Source organism: Neofelis nebulosa, chromosome 2 (genome assembly GCF_028018385.1).
Source record: "Neofelis nebulosa isolate mNeoNeb1 chromosome 2, mNeoNeb1.pri, whole genome shotgun sequence".
NCBI lineage: Eukaryota > Metazoa > Chordata > Mammalia > Carnivora > Felidae > Neofelis > Neofelis nebulosa.
The window spans coordinates 54,387,261-54,400,764 of record NC_080783.1 but is presented as its reverse complement, the minus strand read 5'-3'; the positions used below and the strand labels follow the sequence as shown (position 1 = coordinate 54,400,764).

The window sequence follows — 13,504 nt, the reverse complement described above, 5'->3', positions numbered from 1 at the left end:
GAGAGCCCGATGTGGGGACTGAAGTCACAAACCCCAAGATCATGACCTGAGACAAAGTTGGATGCTGAACCACCCAGGGGCCCCTCTGTCCTTTATATTCAAGATACTAGGTGTTAAACAATTTACACATAAGCACTCTTACTGTGTCAGAATGTATTTTGGGGGTACCTGCGTGGCTCAGTGGGTTAAGTGTCTGACTTTGGCTCAGGTCATGATCTCATGGTTTGTGAGTCCAAGCCCCACACTGGGCTCTGCGCTGACAGTGCGAAACCTGCTTCGAATTCTGACTCACCCTCTCTATGCCCCTCCCCCACTCACACTTTCTGTCTTTCTCAAAATAAATAAACTTAAAATAAAAGAATGTATTCTGTTTTCTCTTTAAAAGAGACAGATCATCACCATCCTCACTCTGTCCTCTAATCTGCTGCTTGGCACACAGCATTGGTGACTGGTACTCTAGCATGCATTTTGAATATCAGGGCCATACTTTAGCATTGGTAAGTATTGAGCTAAAAGGAGCCTGGATTCCTTAAACATCATACAAACCCTGGATTGGAGACCTCCAGACTTATTTTCTGGGGGAAAAAATAAACTATCTGTTTAAGCAATGATTATCAGGGCTCTGTTTCTGAGTCGAATGCAATTCTTAATAGAGGTAGTTTGGAGAAGAGGCAGAGGGATGTCAGATTTATTGAGAGCACTATGTACCATGTACTTTATATGATTTAGTTCATGTCATTATCAAAACAAAACAAAGTTGAAAAAATTAAAGATCAATGACAATAAAACTCATGTTTAGGTTTACAAAGCTCAGTATTAGAACAAAACCAGAATTTAACTTTCTTTTAATGTTTACTTTTTTCTGAGAGACGGGGGCAGGAGGGGAAGAGAGAGAGGGAGACACAGAATCCCCAGCAGGCCCCAAGGTCTCAGCTGTCAGAACAGAGCCTGATGCGGGGCTTGACCCCACGAACTGTGAGATCATGACCTGAGCTCAAGTCGGATGCTTAACCGACTGAGCCACCGAGGTGCCCCAGAATGAAACCAGAATTTAAATCAAACCATGTTTTCTCATCACAGCATGCTAAAATGTCTTGTTTATCATATGTGCCCAGCCTTTGTTGATTACTAGCAATGGGTATAAACACATATATTGTTTTAATTCACTCACCAATATAAGACATTTAAATAAATAAAGTGACATATACTAAAATACACAACAAAACAGAAACACGCATCCATAGTTTGAATCTTCCCACTTCTCTCCATGATCAACATCTCAAAGAGTAGAAGTGGCATCAGGGTGACTTCAGGAGTGACACATCAAACTTATTGTCCTCAGCCTACATATAACTATAGATTTTTTTTCTGGGCTAGAATGGGAAACCATTCAAACCATCCATCCATCTACTCACCTATTTATGCACTCATACAGGGCATCTACTATGCTGAACAACCTGTCACTTCCTACATATATAACGTTGAATAAGACACAGTCCATGTTCTCCAAAAGCTTATAATTTAATGAGAGAAATGGAAAAAGAAATATGGAATTAGAACAGAACAAAGTTTTTCAAGTTCAGCACTAATGACATTTTGTACGGGATGATTTTTTGTTGTGGGGATCTATGCCCTGGAGGGTAGTTAGCACCATCCCTAGCCTCTACTTACTGCATATTGGTAGCACCCCAATCCTTTGTTATAACCAGTAGTGTCTCCAGACACTTTCACATGTCACATGTCACTTGTCAAATGTCCTTTGCGGGGCAAAGCACCTTTCTATCTCCTATGTCTTCCCCTCCCCCACACCTTATTGAGAACTACTACAAAAGAGTAAAAGCCACCATAAAACTTCAAAATATGGTCACCTACAACAGAGGTCTGGACCAGAAAAGTTTTCTGGAGAAAGTAAATCCTTAACAGTGGCTTGAAATTTCAGTAAAATGCAGCCAGATGAAGTAAATGACTGTATGTGGTTTTATATGTATCAAGAAGGCCTTCTAAGCATGTGCACAGACTCAGAGTTTATAATGAGTGCAAGACATCTGGCAGAATAAAGGTAGTTGAGCATGTTTGGAATGGGGAGGTGTGCAGTAGAGGGAGTTATGAAAAGTTGTACATGCCCACAGAGGAATACAGGGTGAGATGAGACTGTAATCAGAAAAGGCAAACATTTGGGGGAAGAAGGAATTCAGCGTTGGATGTGTTGAATTTGAGTTGCCTGAGGGACAAGGAGGCAAAGGTGTCCAATAGAAAGTTAAATTTTCGGGGCGCCTGGGTGGCTCAGTCGGTTGGGCGTCTGACTTCGGCTCAGGTCATGATCTCGCGGTCTGTGGGTTCGAGCCCCACGTCGGGCTCTGGGCTGATGGCCCAGAGCCTGGAGCCTGCTTCCGATTCTGTGTCTCCCTCTCTCTCTGCCCCTCCCCCATTCATGCTCTGTCTCTCTCTGTCTCAAAAATAAATAAACATAAAAAAAAATTTAAAAAAAAAAGTTAAATTTTCATTTATGGAACACAGGGACACGACTCCGGCCAGGTAATGAACACCATCTGTATCAAGAAGCTGCATGTGTGCATGAAATGACCCAGGGAGAGTGTAGAGCTGAAAGGAAGAACCCATGGGCCTGATAGTGGCAGCATGGACAGAGGTGAGGGAGAACAAGAGTGATTGTGATGTCACAGTGAGAGTTTCATAAACACGGCATAAAGGTCAGATCAGATGAGGAGTGAGACATGGCCAATGGAGCTGGCAATTCGGAAGACATGGTGGTCTTTGCAAGAGCCATCTTACTGGTATGTTCTGGGTGGTAGCCAACTTACAGGGGGCTGGAGTGGATGGGATGGGATCAAGGAGAGAAACTTTCAAGAAAAGTGTAGAAAGCATTAGAATGATGTAAAGACAGTGCTTATGGTAGAATAAGTGACAAACACACCCCGAGTCAAAAAGGTGAGTGGGGATGGGTAAGAGGAGTTTTAAGCATGAGTTCTGACTTCAGGTTAGCTGTGGATATTGCTTATAGGCTCTATTCTTATTTCTGGCTCTCAGAGTCTCGTGGGTGTTTATATTAAGCTACCTCATAGAATTTCTGAATGTAAGCACAACCGGAATGTTTTTGCCTCTTCACAGCATACGGCACGATTCTGGGTGACTTAACAGTATCAATTTACTTGCCTATGGTGTATCTTCTGAACAAAGAATCAACTTTAACCACTTGACTCTCTCTGTACTAACCATATAGAGTTCTGTTTAAAAACACGATATTCCACTAGTCTAAAAGCAAGAATTCAGAATAAGCCATTTTATAAAGCTCTAAAAATATATTTTCATTAGGTGTGTTTATGAGAATCTTTCCTTTAATTGAAAGGTTTTGATCCAGCTGCCTCAGAATAATTGACTCATGGGAGACAAAAGCTGAAAGGGAGTTTAGAGTCCCTCCACCTCCTTCCTTACCCCTCATCCATTCAGTGATTTTAGAGGAATCACTTTCCTCATGTCCTACAGTTCTTTCCCTTCCACTCGACAGCTTCTGCTGTCACCTTTATCATCTCTGTTGTGTGCTTCTAGATAGCTTCCTGACTGGCTTCCTTGCCTCTAATCTTTGCCCCCTCCAAGCCTTTGCCATACTTTGCTAAAGTGATCTTTCTAGAACACAAATGTGAACAGCTCTTAAGTTCTGCTTAGAACTACTTGTGGCATGGCTTCTTACAAAATTCAGAATCCTTATGTCATATAAAGCCTTTTCCATTTGTTCCAGGCATCCTTTGCATATTTCATCTCATACTTACATTACAGCCAGACAGGACATCTGTTAGATCCTGAGGCTGTATACTGACTTCCTCCCACAGGCCTGTGTTCTTACACCTCTATGCCCTGTTCATCTGCAGAATGACATTCAAACTCAGTTCAAGCATCTTCTCTCTAAAGTCCTTGTCAGTCTTCTTTCTACCACCTGAACCTACATAGGACTGACCACTCCTCTTGTGGTGCCCCCCAATATGTCAGGTATATTTGTATACCTTAAAGAAATTTGTATACCTTAAAGTAGTATCAAACTACTTTACTGCATGCATTAGTTTTTACAGGTGTGTCCCCCATTGAACCCTTAGCTCCTTGAAGACAGGGGCTGCTTTTTAAAATTAAAAAAAAATTTTTTATTTAACGTTTATTTATTTTTGAGACAGGGAGAGACAGAGCATGAACGGGGGAGGGGCAGAGAGAGAGGGAGACACAGAATCCGAAGCAGGCTCCAGGCTCTGAGCCATCAGCTCAGAGCCCGACACGGGGCTCGAACTCACGGACCGCGAGATCGTGACCTGAGCTGAAGTCGGATGCTTAACCGACTGAGCCACCCAGGCGTCCCTAAAATTTGTTTATGTCTTATTGAAACATGGTATTTATCAGGAGATCAGTAAATATCTATCTATTGAACAAATCCAGTCCAAGCCTCTATTACTACCAATGAGGGAACAAGGCCGAGAGAAATTAAATGACTTTCCCAAGGTCACTCATCTAATGAGTGGCAGGGTGGGGAATAGAAGCTGTCAATGGGGACTGACTTTAAACTAGGGCTCTTAAGGGGTGCCTGGGTGGCTCAGTCGGTTAAGCGTCCGACTTTGGCTCAGGTCATGATTTCCTGGTTTGTGGGTTTGGGCCACATATCAGGCTCTGTGTTGACAGCTGAGAGCCTGGAGCCTGCTTCAGATTCTGTGTCTCCCTTTCTCTCTTCCCCTGCCCCATTTACACTCTGTCTCTCTCTCTCTCAAAAATAAATAGACATTAAAAAAAAATTTTAAACTAGGCTCTTAGCACTGTCCCAGGTGCTACTTGATCTGTTTGAAAAAGGAATGCCCAGGTCCCAACCTTGTAGTTTGCTAACTTGATTGAACAAAGTTTTAATACTGAATATTTAAGTGAGTATTTGATGGGAAAATTTTGTTTTGTTTTGTTTTGTTTTCTGGTAGAGAGAAGGAAAAGTGTGCTAATTTTAAAATGATGGATTATTTGATTTTATTCTCACCTTTTTCCCTACTGTTTGTCCCTTCTAGCTGGTTGATTTCACCAATTAGCCTTTAGTGAGGTATTTTCAAAAATTTCAAAATCAGTAAGTACATACCACATTCTTCTTGTTGACAAAAGGAAAATAACCATCTTGGATTAAGATTTTACCATATGTATTTCATACATAAATAATCAATAGTAGGTTGAAATTGTTTTTGTTTACTTGTTTTTCTGTTTAGAGATAAGGAGAAGAGAGTAACAAATTCTAGTCTCCCTTGGAATGATGTGATTGAGTTGCCAGATAGATGAATAAGTTTGTATTAGGTTATAATTTTTTTTTCATAAATGACCATTTAGATAACTAGCTTGTCCTTTTTACTCATTCATTCACAAATAAAACAGAACATTTAACTGGTGAATATGTTTTATTTGGACTGCTTTAATAGTTCCTTGTATATAACATTAATATGTAAAGGCTCTAAAGAGTCCATTAAAACTCTGCACAACAAGCTGTATTTTAATAATGCAGAGACTATGTGAGATGGAAGCCGATTTCTGCCATTTAGATAACATAAGCAAAAACAATTTCCCAAAAGAGCTGAAGCTTATAAGTAAAAGAAGTTTAAAATGCACAGGTCCTACAGATGGCAGAACTTAACATCAGCCTCAAAAGCACAGAAGAAGAAAAGATAAAAAAAAAAAAAAATTCTCTCCAAACCCAGGCTTCTTTCAAGTCTCCTACTCAAAAGAGGATCTAGGATGCTAATGAATATTCAACTTTCAGTTTCTTCTAATAACAAATTCCACTTATAAATATGTGAAGTAAAACAAACTTGCCCTATGTTTAGTTTCTCTCAAAAGATAGTCTTTCATATTCCTTTAGGAGTTGATGGTGCCTGAATATAAAAAGACTTGACATACTGAGTGGAGGTGAAAAACTGAGTGCCATTTTGTCGATGGCAGTTTCTAACCTCCATTGGAAAGGCGAGCATTTTGCAGGCTCTTTTCTCTGGATCAGCAAAACATCCGATACATAGAAATCCTCTTCTGCTTGGGCAGACTTTCATTTCAAAGAGGAGGAATGAATGAGGAAGATGATTTTTCTCATCTTTATACTGAACGTCCCACAAGTCAAGACCCAGTTCTGCCATCATTCCTCATGCAAGCAGAGAGGTAGGAGGTGGTATTTGAGTTTTGTCAGACTTACCTACCATGGTTGCTAAAATCATCTTCCAACTTAGTGTCTGTCTCTCTCTCTCTCTCTCTCTCTCTCTCTCTCTCTCTCTCGGGAAGGAGCCCGAGGCTATCAAAACCACTCATTCATCACCTCCCACACCACAATGATTCTCTGAGCAGACATCCTGGGCTGCCATAATTTGCTTGACAGCCCTGAGGTCAGCCTGCCTAGTGACTGAAGACTTTTTTCTTTCCTGTCTTAAAATGTTATAAGCCACTGTCCTTTATGTACATGGATGATATTCTTGACCCACCATCAATGGTGGTGAGTCTGAAAAGCAAAATGTGATGATGCAGTAGGGCTGAGCTTGAGGGTTACACATGGAAGGAAGATGTCACAAAATGATAGGAACTCTTGAAAAACCCTGCACTGCAGAGAGAGCTCTGCATTAGTCTGCACCTTAGGCTTCCAGAAACCTGTTCTCATCCAACCCAATATCTCCAGCCTCTCTGGTATTTTTCATATTTTGGTCTTAGTTTTCAGGTAGATTTCTATTATCTGGAACAATTCCATATGTTGACTGGTACCCCATATATTTACAGGGAAAAAGAGGCATTAAATAATAATCATACTTAAGCACCTTGGGAAGAATTAAGGAAGGTGTGTCAACTTTAATTTTGAATTTTCCTTTTACTTGTCAGTTTGCCTCTCAGACTTAATGCCAGGAGGGAATAAAAATCACCATTACCCTCTAGATGCTCAATGGCATACATAAAATGAATAGGGGGCTTAACTCTGATCTAACTAACTGGCTTGATTTCTACTCTGAATGATCCAGCTTCCTGTCCATTCTCCTATCAAATCCAAACTAGGTAGAGCTGCCCAGGCACACACATTCAGTAGGGAAAGGGGAGCAACAGAGAACAAAAGAAGGTTGGGGAAAGGGAGAACACGCATTTATTTCTGAAGTAGGAAAACTGGGAACTTGTATGGACATTTCTTTAATCCACAGCAATTTCCTGCCTCCCAGAGAAGGGGAGAGAAATGGCAGTTCTCTCCCACCCCAGTCAAAGCCCAGATTATATGTCTATTACCTATTTGTATATGTCCATTGACACTGAACCTGATATATGAAGAGTGTTTTACTGGAGGGTCCAAGAATTTAGAAATAATTAACCAAGCTTTACTTTACCATACTAGCTCCATGAATAAAAAAAGAAGAATGTTATGATGATATCATTAGTTACAATGATACAAGCAGATTTAAAATTATGAAACTGGCCCACTTTGGTAATAGGAACAGATTCTTATGGAAAACTATGCAATGGCCAATCTGAAAAAAAAAAAAAAAAAAAGGATGTTACTGTGATGTGAATACTTATTGCTAATGTGAAACCTAGTGTTGATCTGCTGATTTTCCTTTTGTGAGGTAGATCTAATTATAATTAGATATTTAATTCAATATTCATTAAACTGTCACCACAGGACAAAAATTATAAAGGAGAAAAATTTAGCATAGCATAGAAGAATGTATGTGTTTAAAGGGGGCAGGACTAACATTTTTGCTGTTGTGTAGACTGTGTGTAACCCTAGAGCGGTTGCCTAACCTCACGCTCACCCTACCGTCTACATTAGCAGATGGTGCCCATCGGACAGAGTTGTCAGAATTGAGTGAGAGAGAAAGCAGATCCTGGAGACAGCCTACTGGGGTTTGAATTCATTTTCCACAACCTCAGTAGACCTTGGGCAAGTGAGCGAACCTATTTTTCACTGTAAGATAGGGATTAATGTTACAATTTGTTTCCCGGGATCACATGAGACATGAGACAATGTATGCATAGGGCTTAAGCCCAAAGCCTGGCATCTGAGACTTAATCTGCACCTGTTTTGCAGATTTCACCTGTGACTGCTTTGTTAGTTGTTATTATTCTTATCATTATTATTTTGCCATCCACAATGTGGTAGTGTGTAATAAATAGTAGCTTTATTTCTCCCTTTTAAATTCCCTTCCTCTCTCTCCTCTAAGAATTTTACATGTTTATTAAAATATTAAAGGGCTTTGGGGAATATGTCTCCCAAGCAGAGAGTCAGAACCCACTGGGAGGGAGGGCGTTGGCCAGGCTAATACTTCTTTGCCTCTGTACTTTCTTAAAAGACTTTGTATAATAATCATCCCTACAAAGGGCTCATTGCAGAAGCATCTCAAGATTGTTCTACCCAGATGGTGCCTCAGCACCTGTTAGGGATTTAGGGCGAAAAGTAAAAGAACTGGCCCTTCTCTTCTTGCTTTGGCTTATACTTCGCTCTGCCTACTTAACGCTAAGAACAGGTTCTCCTTGGGGGTTCACAAGAGAAATATTGTCTATTACCTCTCTCTTGTCGTCATAAATTGGTTATAATGGAATATGTGGACTGTCCTCATTAATAGGTAAACTGAGGCACAGGCAGAGCCTTGCAGTGATTTATCAAGTGTCAGAGCTATGGGCTGAATGTCAGGTCTCCCTGCTGGGTCCATTCTATAAGGTCACTTGGACCCTTCGGCTCCTTCTGCTCCAGTGACTCTAAGTATCAGCTTATTTTCTTTTCCTTAGTGGAAAACAAGACCCAAAGCCTCCCCACAGTCCATAATGAGAAAATGTAGTGGTGTTAGCAGCAGTATGATCAGGTGTCTTGTGATTACAAGGTGGGCAGAAACAACATCTTTCCCAAAATTAAACCACTGAAACTTCTATATACATCATTTATGAAGAATAAAATTATGAATTGCCTTAAAAAGGAGACAAATCTGAGACTACCAGATCTCTTTCCCTGTTCTTCTCCCTTTTTCGTTGTCTCCGAGAAAACATCGATCTCCCAGCAGCAAGGCAGCCTCTTCCTCTATTCACACAGGCAAACCTAATGTCTATTTGGGGGGGAAAAACCTGTTTCCTTAAAATAACTGCCATTTTTATTAACTCATAAGTGTAGCACTGACCACTGTAATTTAATAGTCTCCATAAGTTGGACAGTTAAAACACACCATTCACTCATAACAATCATAACATGGACTCTACCATTTTCATTGGACGTTTTCCTTCAGCAATAAGTACACCTTGTTAGAAACGGAGATGAAGGCATGACATTGGGATTAACCCTGTGTTATCTTTACAGTAGCAGAAACCCACAGCAAAATTTACCCCTTAGAAGTGCTAATATTTAGTAATTGGGAGAAAGAATACTGAACAAAAGTACACCATAAGATTTTTGGATGATGCTTTTTACAGAAAAAAAAATGTACCATAAGAACTCCTTTGGAATTACATTCTATTATTTCATGGTCCAGATGGAGTTGTTGCATTATGTTAATTATTAACAAGGTAACAAAGCATTAAACTGAAAATGTGTTACCTCTAATTGTAAGGTGTATGTCTAAAGTACTTGGAAGGCTTCTGGCAACACTCATCATTCGATATTTTACTCCTTGGTGTCTTTTTCTTATTGATAGCATGTTCTAATGGCTTCTCAAAAATACATACAACTTATATTAAGTATAGTAAGTGAACATTGTAAATTTTCATATGGGAAAACTGTCTATTACAATCCACTTGGGGATTCTAAAACCTAGGTCTTTGTAGTGAGCTTTATTTATTCAACCCACCATAAGAAGTTATTCTTAGAAGAGAAGACAAAGGAAATAACTTGTCTGGGATTCAATTAAATTTCTATAAAATATTAATATTGCTTTCAATTATAATAAAAATGAATTACTTGCTATCAATGGGAATGAAAACCTGGTTTGGGGTAAGAAACATTTTCTTTAAACTATAATAAACACTGAAACATAACAGAAAATCGCCTTCAGAAATTATATATGAAAAGGAATATTAAATTATCTGAAAAAGACACCACTCTATTAATTTTATTGTTTGCTGAACATTTCAAATATTTTCCATTTCAATAGTTTTTCTTTACCCAAAGTTAACAGCAACAATAGTATCCTTGAAAAAAAATTTCTTTTAAAATCCATCATGAATACATTTTATTAAACCTCCATTTAAATTTCTGAACTATAATTCCCTAAGAATTTTTATTAGGACTATTTTTTAGATTATTGAATGGCAAATACCCTCTCACTTATTAGAATTCTATAAGCTGGCTAGTTCATGCATATAAATAAGAACAATTACTTAAATATTACAAAACACTCCTAACAGATAACATAGCTCTGAAGAGTACACAGACACCCCAGTGTCAAGAAAGGCAATTTTGTCCTTGCTATTTTTAACACGACATTAAGTTAAACTGGCTCTGCCCAAATTTCAACTACCATGGATATTTTTTTTAAAGTTTCTACATTTTTCTATACCATCCTTTAGCCCATCTCAGTTGTTACTAGGGTGACCTCATAACTTATTATCCAAAAACCAGGACAGTTTTGAGAATGAAAGGAGATACTATTAATAGGCATAAACTTGGACCATCCCAAGCAAACGGGGATAAACAGCCACCTTAATTAGCGCTATCTTCCTTCATCACCTTTCTGCTGCCATGAAGTTAAAAATGCCCATGTATAGTAGTTACCTTATCCAAATTACAATTTCGACTTCCAGGACCATAAGTAATGATGGCAAAGGGAGGGGTGGGAGTAAAACAACCAGGCAGATTTCTTCCAACTTTGAAAAGGAAAAGCAGGCAAAAAGAAAGAAAAGACCAAAAGGAAACCAGATCAGTTACTAGAGGAGGGCATAAGTTAAAAACATTTAACCCCCTGTCCTAGTTACTTGCTTCTTGCTTTCCTTTGAGCCCTTAGCCTACTAATATAGGTTAGTAGTTCATTGAAATTAATTTGTTATTGTTATTAAGCGGCTCTAATTTCAACTTAATTTGGCAGTCATAGGAATAAACCTAAATAAATATTAGAATAAGCAGTGGTTAATTCCATCAGGTTTCACTTGTGAACAATACTCAAAGCCACTGTAAAGGGTCCAGTGCTCTCAAATGGCAGCTATGCTCATTTAGTCATTGTTAACTCATCCATATACACTATATAATACCTACTTTTTGCGTATGTTACAGCAGGGAAGAGATTATTCACCACTACTGGTTTCTAGTCTTCTTTGTGTCTGCCTATATCTAAGTCCCAATGTTGGGAGCGTAAGTCACAGAAAATAATATGCTAACATATGACTCGAGCCAGCCTATGGCACTTGGCCTAGGGTTGACTCAGTTACTAAAACCACCATCACTGCTGTAAGCCCATTGTAAGCTGATGTTATTTTTGACACTAGTATTTTTGAAGCTAGTTCAGATAAAGAGGAGGCATAATGCCAAGAAAAAAAAGAAAAGCTTGTTAAGTAGGATTCTCATTTCAGGACAACAGTACCTTATACAAACCATGAAACAAAGCCACTGTCTCAGGTAATGTAGGCGAACCCTTGTTATAAGTTAGAAAGGACTAGCAGACTGTGCAGATCTATGATAACATGATAACGTACATTTCATATAAGCCTAAAATAAATGCCAGTGAAAAATAATAACCAGATTTTTATGTTCATTTAATTTAATATTAATCACTGAGACCTTACATTACAAAAAATGAAAATTATGACTTAAAATGCTTCCTAACACCTGAACTTAGGAAGATTCAAAAGAAAATTATCCTTTAAGTATCTGATCGTTTTTATTACTACCTCCAAAACAGAGAATTTGTCTTCCTATATGAAATGGCTATCCTAGGCCTTCTTAATTTATTTATTTATTTATTTATTTATTTATTATTTATTTTTTTTTTTAATTTATTTTTGGGACAGAGAGAGACAGAGCATGAACGGGGGAGGGGCAGAGAGAGAGGGAGACACAGAATCGGAAACAGGCTCCAGGCTCCGAGCCATCAGCCCAGAGCCTGACGCGGTGCTCGAACTCACGGACCGCGAGATCGTGACCTGGCTGAAGTCGGACGCTTAACCGACTGCGCCACCCAGGCGCCCGTTAGGCCTTCTTAATTTAAATATTAGGCCCTTAAGGGGGATTCTGTGGTTGTTCAACAGCTATACCAACCTTCTTCTATTATTTCTTCTTAAAAAAGCTTAAAAACTACATTTTGTGTATGCTCTTGTTAGCGCTCTATATGATTTTGGTTTCACCAATTATGAATGCTAAATTAGTTCACATGGAAAGAGACTCTGGGTCAAGGCATCTGGTTGTGATGCTAAGGGTTTTAGCAGAGGTACAAGGTGGTGATGCTTCTTAGTTGTGGCTGCAACAGTAGCCCCTTGTCAAAGCCAAGTTCTGAGATAGGGCTTAGACTCATATCCAGAAAGTCAAGCTAAAGGTTATTTGTTTTTCAGCTATCTCAAATATTCTGGAAGTCATTTAATATGTTCTAACAAACCCCTTTTCTTATTGAATTAGCTAATACGAATTTGTTCTCTGCACTTCACGCCTGACCAATGCATTATCCCTTAAAGTGAGAACATAAAATTACTAATTTCCTTATTCAAAATTAAAAAAAAAAAAACAAATCAGGAACATAAATTTCTCCTAAGAAATAGAGTTTTTGTCTTCCCACCTTGGCCTATTTTTTATTTTTCTCCAGTAATTTAGCAAATTCTTAGCATGCCATACAACTTCCTCTCCTATCTCCCTATACCTTCTATTACTGCTCTTCAGGAAAACAAAATGACTCAAGTTGGTATGTTCTGGAATGCTGATTTGGCCATTCTTCCAACATAGGCCACACCATTTACCTTCATTTGGAAACTTAGTTATGTTCTTGTGTGATGAAAAGTGGAGTAGAAAACAAAATTTTCCCAACTTGACTTTTACTTTGCAGTGATATTTCAGGTTCAGGTTGATATATGAAATTTCTACACAGAGTAAACAATTCAAGGAATGACATTAACAGGTATGCAGGGAAGGTAAGGGATAGAAGATTCCATAACGACCTGTGTACAACTACGGCTCTGAAGGGGAGACTTAAAATCTACTTCTGTAGGTGCGCATTGATGAGTGTGAAAGTGGGGAATAAGCAGTGAGCTCCTGGAGTCAGAAATACATGCATTCGTAACTTAATAGAAACCATATAGAAAGTATAGCATTTGAAAACTGTTTTCAGAGCATTTATAAACGTTTGTAAAGAATTATTTTTTAATTTTAATTTTTTTAACTTTACTTTTTATTTTTTAAAATTTACATCCAAGTTAATTAGCATATAGTGAAGCAATGATTTCGGGAGTAGATTCCTTAATGCCCCTTACCCATTTAGCCCATCCCCCCCCACAACCCCTCCAGCAACCCTCAGTTTGTTCTCCATACTTATGTTCTCTTCCGTTTTGTCTCCCTCCCTGTTTT

General features: G+C 38.8%; 1 protein-coding gene and 1 long non-coding RNA gene across 11 annotated transcripts in view; one reads left to right on the top strand and one right to left on the bottom strand.

Annotated features, from left to right (window-relative positions):
• ZNF385B (zinc finger protein 385B) overlaps positions 1-13,504 on the bottom strand; it is a 405,481-nt gene that overhangs the window by 124,844 nt on the left and 267,133 nt on the right. The window lies entirely within an intron of this gene.
• LOC131501996 (uncharacterized) overlaps positions 2,566-13,504 on the top strand; it is a 71,840-nt gene continuing 60,901 nt past the window's right edge. For 2 of the 4 annotated variants that reach the window (XR_009256953.1, XR_009256943.1), the window contains exon 1: positions 2,567-2,792. This is a non-coding gene — a long non-coding RNA (uncharacterized LOC131501996). Of the gene's footprint in view, positions 2,793-13,504 lie in introns of all 4 variants that reach the window. The other 2 variants (XR_009256954.1, XR_009256951.1) reach the window with 2 other exon arrangements.